Source organism: Panicum virgatum, chromosome 8K (genome assembly GCF_016808335.1).
Source record: "Panicum virgatum strain AP13 chromosome 8K, P.virgatum_v5, whole genome shotgun sequence".
NCBI lineage: Eukaryota > Viridiplantae > Streptophyta > Magnoliopsida > Poales > Poaceae > Panicum > Panicum virgatum.
Window position 1 is genome coordinate 20,376,995 of NC_053143.1, and position 8,771 is coordinate 20,385,765.

General features: G+C 44.9%; 1 non-coding gene across 1 annotated transcript; it reads right to left on the bottom strand.

Annotated features, from left to right (window-relative positions):
* Positions 1-4,551: 4,551 nt before the first annotated feature.
* Positions 4,552-4,660, bottom strand: LOC120646619. Its single transcript, XR_005664519.1, has one exon. It is a non-coding gene; the product is annotated as a small nucleolar RNA R71 (small nucleolar RNA).
* Between the last annotated feature and the right edge of the window lie 4,111 nt (positions 4,661-8,771).

Sequence of the window (8,771 nt, forward strand, 5' to 3'; positions counted from 1 at the left end):
TCTTCTGGTAGCCGCCCATACAGTAGTTAGTCTTTTTACTATTAATATATTAATATATAGTCTATTTAGAGCAAGTACAACAATGCAGACAGCTACTATTTTTTTATCACAAACAGACACCTGAACAGACAACTTGTATAATGTGTTGTCTATTTAGCTGTCTACAGAATAATTAATTCATCCTTTAACACGCAAACTCATGATGATCTAGTACATATTTAATCTTTGTAGCCATTTTGTTACATACAAGAGACAACACATAATACATTCAAATAATTCGAGCTCTACTGTTAGAGGCCAAATTTGAGGATGTGCTTGAAAGGAAAAATATAGCCAAATGTCACGTCTACAACTTTTATGTTGAGCGTTTTTGATGTTTACATGTGAAATTTGGAGATCCAAGGGCTGCAAGTTTCGGGTTTAGAGAGAGTGCAACTCAAATTCAGAAAATGCACACTAAGTCCGACGTATTCAAAGCCCTGTTTGAGCAAGATATAGGTTGAATTAAGCCATGTGTCGGTAACAAAAATTGAAGAGGAATGTGAATTCTACAAATTTCCTATTGGCCAATTTCAAAGTTCATACACAAATTTTGGAGATCTTTGGGCCTGAAGTCACGGGTTCAGAAAAGAAAGGAGCAGAACACAACAGAAAACAGGGCAGCTCGAGCTTATCCATGGCCGGCATCGTCAGTCGGTTCCCGTGTAAATTCAAAGCACTCGACGCATCCTACATGCAGGAGGACAACACACCAAGCACTAGCATGAGGTGGCCAATCCTGGGGCAGTGCTAATTCAAATAAAAACCACCGTGAGACAGTCATCTTCAACCTCCCGTCATTCTCCCCCTTTGCACGAGCTGTCTTCTCCGGTGAAATTCGCCGTGGTTGCTTGCCCTCCTTTAAATTCGTTGAACACACAGCCTCACCACACTATTAGCGACCCGTTTGAGTTGTTTCCGAGTTGAATCTACCATGGGAGCACCAAATTCCGATCATCTTCTTTCTCAGTCCGCCGCCGTTCAAAAAAAGGCAGTTCCACCACAAGCAGGCAGGCCGCCGGAATTGACCTCCTAGAGAGGAAATTCCCCCAGCGCGCAGTGGATCCGAGCTTCCGGCGTCTCCCCGCAGCAGTTCCTACAACGGGCTCCGAGTCGTCGGTCCGGCCTCGGAGCACGCGCTTCGCCCGTAGACGAACGAGACAATGAGGGCGTGTTTACCGCAGTCGCAGAGGGGGCTTTCTGCAAAATTTCATTGCATGTCTACGGGTCTCGACGACCCGTTGCCTTCCCCTTATCTCTCTCATAAAATTTTTTAGTTTTTGTGCTCGAGCCAGCTGTAAGCTTATAGTCTGTTTCTCTTCTCCCACTTCCACATCCCGATTTAGCCACTTTAGTCTTCTATTATACTTGCTCTCATGAGCAACCATCGAAAGCTACATATTCTTTTTTTTAAAATCATGTTTGATAGTGGGACCAAGATAGAATAATTGCAAGATCAAGGATTCAACATGACAAACAATGGAGAAGAATTGTCTTGCCACAAGGCCCCGCGTGATAGATGCTGGTCGAGACGATTGGTTTCCCCCGGCAGAGTTTCCAAGAAAAGCTGTGTTGCTATGTCCGTGTGAGCGGATGCACATTCAGCTGCTCGTTTGGTCCTGGCCTTCGTCTACTTCAGCCTTTTCAAGGCTGAGCCATTATTAGTGGACTGGGATGTAGTATGGACCTGGCTAACCAGTATGGACCCGGTTGTAAATTAGCCCACCGTACGGCCAGTCGTAAATTAGCCAACCAGTATGGCAATATTATTTTAACATATCATTTTACGCGTCAATCTCGAATCGTATCACATTGTTGCTGCGGGCAGATATATTTCTTGCCACCTCCCAGCCCACCCCAACCTAATATAACCTAGAAAAACTATTCCACAAATATGTATATAATTTGCCTAGAAATTTTTTCAAAACTGCACGCATGAACAGTGGAAAAAAAATAGAAAACACAACTAGAAAAAGGTGCGTGACTGTTGACGGCCATTATTTCCCATTTTGACCGTCAACTTCTCGGGAATAAATTGAGCCTTGCACTATGTTCCAAACATATTTTACCTAATCCTAACAAATTCCATAACTTTTGGTGATTTGAGATGTTTTGCAGAATTATGCTCAGAATATGCAAGAAACAACACTAAATGGAGCATCTACAAGGATGGTGAAATATGGATATAAGATGATACTATTATAAACATTGTCAAATACCAAATTTAACATTGCCATCTTCTCTGGATACAATGATCGAATTGGACACATGGATCACCCAATTTGGAGTCCGGACGCAAAAGTTATGTAAATTATAAGTTCCAGACTCATGTTGTGCAGAGGCTGCAGGCCGGCCGGGCTCACCTTGGCCGGCCGGCCCGACACCTTTGCCAAACACATCTTGCCTTGCCACATGACCATTAGAGACCCTCCAATGAACCCCTATGCACTGGACATACAAGCAAATACAAAAGATATGATCGAAAGGTCTAGCACATGGATTAAAGGACCCATTTGCACATGGATTAAAGGACCCATTTGCAGCACTTACCGAAATCTTTTGGCCCGGAGCACCACCATGGACTTTACGCACCCTTTGATCAAGATGTCGGTGAAACGGAGGGCCGAGAAGCGCCAACTCCAGGATGGTCGGCCTACAATTTTCAACGTTGAAGCCAAGCAACCTACACCGACATCTAGAGAAGATCAGAAGCATCCACGAGAAAGGTCGGCGCCAAATGGAGAAAATCCCGGGCCGGCTGGCCTAGGGGAGGCCGGCCGGCCCCACTTTGTAGTGTCTCTGCCTCATCTTCGCGTGGAAGTTGCGTCAACCGACCCTCTTGCGTACAACTGATGCCTCGGCCAAATACCGACCTGTAGCTAGTATAAATAGAGAGCAACACACTCACTCTAAGCACACACCAAGCAGTTCTCTCTTCTCTCACTTTTACTTTCTAGAGTAGGTTAGGTAGTCTGGGAGTTAGAGTTGAGTCGAGCTTGTCTCGGGATTCTGGAGTCGTCATCGGAAGTCGGTATAACCTCTTGTATCTTTTCCTTTGACATTTATCAATATAAGTTATCTTCTTTTTCTTTTCAAGTCAGCTTTACTTTCCGCATTTATTTACCATTTCAAGTTATCTTACTTGTGTGTGGAAGTAATTGCTCTAGCTTATGCTTTGTATCTTTTTTGTTTATCAGGATCTTACCTTACGAGTTTTCTCACCCGGACTAGGGAACCCAAGTTAGGTCCCTAGGTTGAGGGGGATTTCTCTTGTACGCGACAAGAGAAATCCTAACACCGAGTACGGACGTGGCGTCCAAGCTTAGTGTTAGCTAGAAAGTGTGTTCCACCCCACGGTACCATTGTGGTAGGCGGCAGGTGGTGACAGCCCTGTCCGTCCCTTGTAGTCCACCACGTTCGGGTGCTTTCATATCAGTAGTGCCGACTGTCGTTGGTTTCCCTTCTCACCCCAGTCTGTGTCCTTCCCTGAGGCCGCCGAAGTAAGCTCTACGTTCCCGATAACTAGTTAATTAGAAGCAAGGTTTAATCTAGAGAGGCTAGGTCGATAGTTTAAAAGTGTTTTAGGAGTCTTTCTCGCTTGTTGTCCTCCCAGCTGCTTACCTCTCTAAGGATTAGAGTCTCCTGTGTCAGACGATCATCGTTGGCCATTATCTTATCTATCATATCAGGCTTACCCCCACTAAGTTAGTCGGTTGATATCTCTAGTAAAGTTTGTCATTCGATTCTTCGATACTCTTTACCATAGTGCTTTCCTGAGGAAATTACGATACCCTGGAATACTCCAAGGTGAAGTGGTACAACTGTGATTCTGTGCGCTTGCAGAATCCATATTCTATTGAGCATAAGAAACACCAACAAGCATTTCTGCCATTCCCGGCGAAGCAATTGGCTAAAGATATCGTTGAATAGTTTGATAAAATTTACTGATTTATCACCGCTATTTTTAGCGGGATTACCATTGCTCTCGGATATCTGTGATTTTTTGTAAAGCAGTGCTGGACCAGTTTCGATCTACCATATCACTTCATCTCAGATCCAGAAGAATTGGGTGATTTGTTTGACGCATAGTCGTCCTACCAGAAGAAACTTTCCAGAATCAAGGTTTGACAACACCAGCTTTAATACCCATGGCTCAGAAGACACACTGTCAATTCTCAGTCCCGTCCAATAGCCATATCCCTACTAGACTGACCAATGACCAAGGCACTGATGGCTTTGAGATAAAGACTGGTCTTGTCAACATGGTCCAAGCAAGTCCCTTCTGCGGAAAGGCATCAGAGGATGCCAATGCTCATCTTCAGAATTTTCTAGAAGTGAGCAGCATAATCAACCCAAAAGACACTTTGATGGATAACATTAGTCTTCGGCTATTTCCATTCTCTTTGCTTGGGAGAGCAAAGATGTGGTTCTATGCCTAGAAGGAAGGATTCGACACTTGGGATGCGTGCTCCAATGCTTTTCTGGTCAAGTACTTTCCGGTGGGAAAAACTAATGCTCTTCGAAACAGGATTACCAGTTTTCAACAACTCCAGGAGGAAACAGTCCCAGAAGCCTGGGAACATCTTCAGGAATATATTGCAGCATGCCCACACCATGGCATGGAAGAATGGCTTATCATTCAGAACTCCTTCCCTGGCCTAAACCAGCGATCACAATATCACATGGACGCAGCAGCGGGAGGAGCATTCCTCTCCCTTGATATTGCAGGAGCTAAAGTGCTCATCGACAAGGTTGTTTCCAACCAGAGTTGGAAGGCAGATAGGCAGCTAGCCCATGCAAAAGGAATACATGAATTCGACAGTGTCGATAGGCTGGTGGCCAAGATGGATCTTCTCATGAAAAAACTGAAATGTCCACACCAAGAGGTTAACCAGACTGAGTCTCGGATGACATGTGAGAAATATGACAATACTGGACACTCGGGCAAATCTTGCCCGTTCACTCAAGAGGACGAGAACTCCATTGGGAACGACCCTCCCAATGACTCAGACTGCCGTCCTCAGCAAGGTTGGAATTCTAAGCCCGACCTCCCCTTCGGCCAACAGCAAGGTAATAATTTTAATAATAGTTTTCAGCTCTCACTTAAAGATTTCATGTACGACCAAACACGAATGAATGACAACATTAGTAAGAAAGTTATTGCTAATGATAAAATTCTTGAATCTTTGGCTATGTAACTAGAGGGGTTTGACTCTGTTATTAAAAATCAGTTGAGTTTCAATGAATTGATAAAAACTAAAGTAACTCAGCTTTCCTCATCCTATCATATCCACAACACGGGGGAGCTTCCCGTGCAATTAGGAGTGAACCCAAAAGAAAGTGTGGATGCAGTAACTGTGCGGGCAAGGCAATCCGCACAGAAACCACCTCTTCCGCAAGATGTAGGTACATGGTGGGAGACCGTAACCACTAGGAATACTGATGCCGAAGACGTGGTGCTGGAGGAGGCCAAATAATCCAACACCATTGCTACCCAGAAAGACCCCATGGAACTCCCTAGAACTTCACTGGACTGTCACGATACAACCACCTTACCATTTCTAGAGCGGAGAAGGAGGCCAGTGGCCGATGAGCAATTCGGAAAGTTCGTTGAGGTAATTAAGAAGCTTTATGGCAACATACCACTTCTTGATACTATGCAGGTTCCCACGTACGCCAAGTATCTGAAGGATATCCTTGGCAACAAGAGGGTCCTGCCGACCACCGAGGTCATGCAGCTTACGGGTGAGTGTAGCACAACTATACTCAACCCTCTCCTAGAGATGAAGAAGAAACCATGATGCCCCACCATCACATGTTCCATTGGACAACACTTTAAGCACGCTCTTTGCGATCTGCGAGCAAGCATCAGTGTCATGCCAAAGGTAATTTATGATAAACTTAACCATCATGTGCTTGCTCCTACTGCCATGTGTTTGCAGCTAGCAGACCAATCAGTTCGTCATCTCGCGGGGATCGCCAAGGATGTTCCGGTGAAAATACAGAATTTCTTTGTCCCCATTGATTTCATCATTCTCGATATGGAAGTCGACACCAAGATCCCTCTCATATTGGGGAGGCCATTCTTGAGTATGACAACTGCACACATTGATGCGGGAGTTGGAGTAATCCAAGTCAACATCAATGGGCAGAAGGAGAGATTCGGCTTCAGACCGAAGGATGAACAAAGCTCTTAGATCAAAAGTTTCAACTAGAAGGAATCCGTGAAAGAGCTAGAGAAGCCATATACCCCATCCAACTCTACCCTTATCGAATTCGTGGAGAATCTTCGAACTCAGGAGGAGATCAAGGTGTATAACCAACGGAACGCGAAGCGGAATATCCAACATAAGAAATTTTTGGAATTTGGGAAGAAAGAGATCGAAATAACTCTGCCTATGGCGGAAGAAAGCGTCGCCACCAATGTCTCCATTAGGTGACGTCGACCGAACCCAAGGTATGGATAGTCTCGCTCAGGATGAGAAACTCGAGCCCTCGCCAAGAGGTATGTGGTAGTTATCCATTTCTGCATTTGCATATAGGATAGTTTAACTTCTTGCATAGTTTTCCCTTTCACATCATGGCATGTTTAAATTCTCGCAATGCATTCTTTCAATTCTACATTGCATTAAAAAAAGGGCAAGACAATAGACCAACTGAGCTTCATTCAAGTTTGGGGGGTGCCAATGTATCCAGGTAAGTCATCTGACATGTCCTTACATCTTCTGTCTGTTGGTACTTTGTAACATCACGAATAAAATCCGCAAGCGCATGGATACCGCTGTAGCTTTCACCCTAGAGTATTCCAGGGTATCGTATCCACTGGGGAACATGAGTACACTATCTATGGGTTCAGACTGTCCAAGGACACACACACACTGGTGTAGGAGGATAGGAAAGAGAGGACTTTCTAAGATCTAGAATCTATATTTAGAAGAAGAGATCACGTCGCCGTTATACTTCGAGCTACCAGTTTCGACCGGCTTATACAAGCTAATAGCTCCAGTAATAGTGCTCTATCCGATATCCGAATGTGGAGGATTACTAGGGCTCGAATCGGGCTATCACCACCTGCCAGCTACCTCTACAAACCGTGGGACTATCGGACAACTGAGTGGTATAGTCCAGCCTAGACACCATGTCTACGCCTTTCCCTACTAACTCTAGAGGCGATTAGGGTTATCCTTTTCTATCTGCAGCCCAACTCTAGAGTCAAATGCTACTCGCTAAGCATACACATCAACTAATATAAGGTAGAGATGATAACTTGCGATCTAAACTCTAATTCTAAATAAACAAAGAAAGTCTCGAACAATTACAACTGAATAAGCATCCGTCGAGGCACAAGCGGAGAAGAACGCCGACAAGCCCGGCACATCCCCCGACTCCTCACTCTCGTGTAGAGGTACAAATTGGAGAAGAGCGCCGTTACCAGCGCCCCTCCTGAGTACCTCTACTCCTAAACTCCCTAAGACAACTCTCACCCAAGTGAGAACTCAAGAGAAGAGTGAATGGTGTGGTGTGTCTTCATTTGGAGCCCCTCCCCCTATATTTATAGGAGGGAGCCACCAGCCATTTGCCCGAGAACCGACCCAAACCACCATGGAGGACCAATAGCATCTTGCAATGTGTCATCTGCAAGTCAGTGGGGCCCGTGGGCCATCACCACTTGGTCGGCCGACCTGGGTGGTCGGCCGACCGTGGGCTGGGCCCGTTTGGCCCGGTCTTCGATCAGATGGCTGCTAGGTGGGTCCCCATGTCTTGTATATGGGTAAGGGCCTATCTTAAGTCGGTTTGGTAGCTCTGGTGGGCCCGTAGATCCTCGTGAACGCGTCTGATTCGTTGAGAAGTTGTTGCCTCGGATCCATGACGTGTCACCTTACTTTTGGGCTGCATTCTCCTCTCATTTTCAAGCATAAGCAACCTGCACATAAATGTACACCAACACTTTGTGGAATTTGTTAGTAATAACTCCTACCACTAGTGTTGACGCTCATCTTTCATACGCTCATGCAGGAGCTGACGGCTTGCTCTGATGGTCGGGTTTGTATCTTGATGCTTGAAGCCTATTTTACCTGCATTTCTGCCCTAATTCCGATATAGCAATATTTCTAAGAGCAAACATGGAATTGGCTATTTCTGGATAACATCAGCAGGTATGAGACTTTATTCTCATGATTTTAGGTTTAAGATGATGCCTGAAATGAGTCGTTAGTGAGCGTCACCAAGATCCCCCACACTTAGTTCTTTGCTCGTCCTCGAGTTAAGGCTAGAACTAAGGCAGACCCGACTTCACATGATATGACACCTGCATACAGATTATTCTAGGCCTTACCTTTGCCTGTGAATTTTGATGTGTCTACCATGAATTGCTTGGGAAGTTGAAGAGCAGAACGGTATTGACTTCAGTCTCCTCCACTTTACTGTAATATGACTGGGGTTTTGGAAATATTTTTGCAAAGACCAACCATAGCTTTACTTCTCCATAGGATCTCTCATGTCACTCATTGTGTATGTATCCTCACCAAAGCATTGCTTGTTTTCACCCTACTTCTAAAGATGGCTTATGTAGAGCTTATGGTAGGAGAAATGGAAGCATGCACTTGTGTCACATGTATTGCAAAATCAAACAACGAATCCATGGAGATGACAAGTCACACAAGTTGTTCAAGATTGTGCACATGTGTGGAAGGTGGATGATGAAATGAAATACTCCTTTTATGAATCTCTCT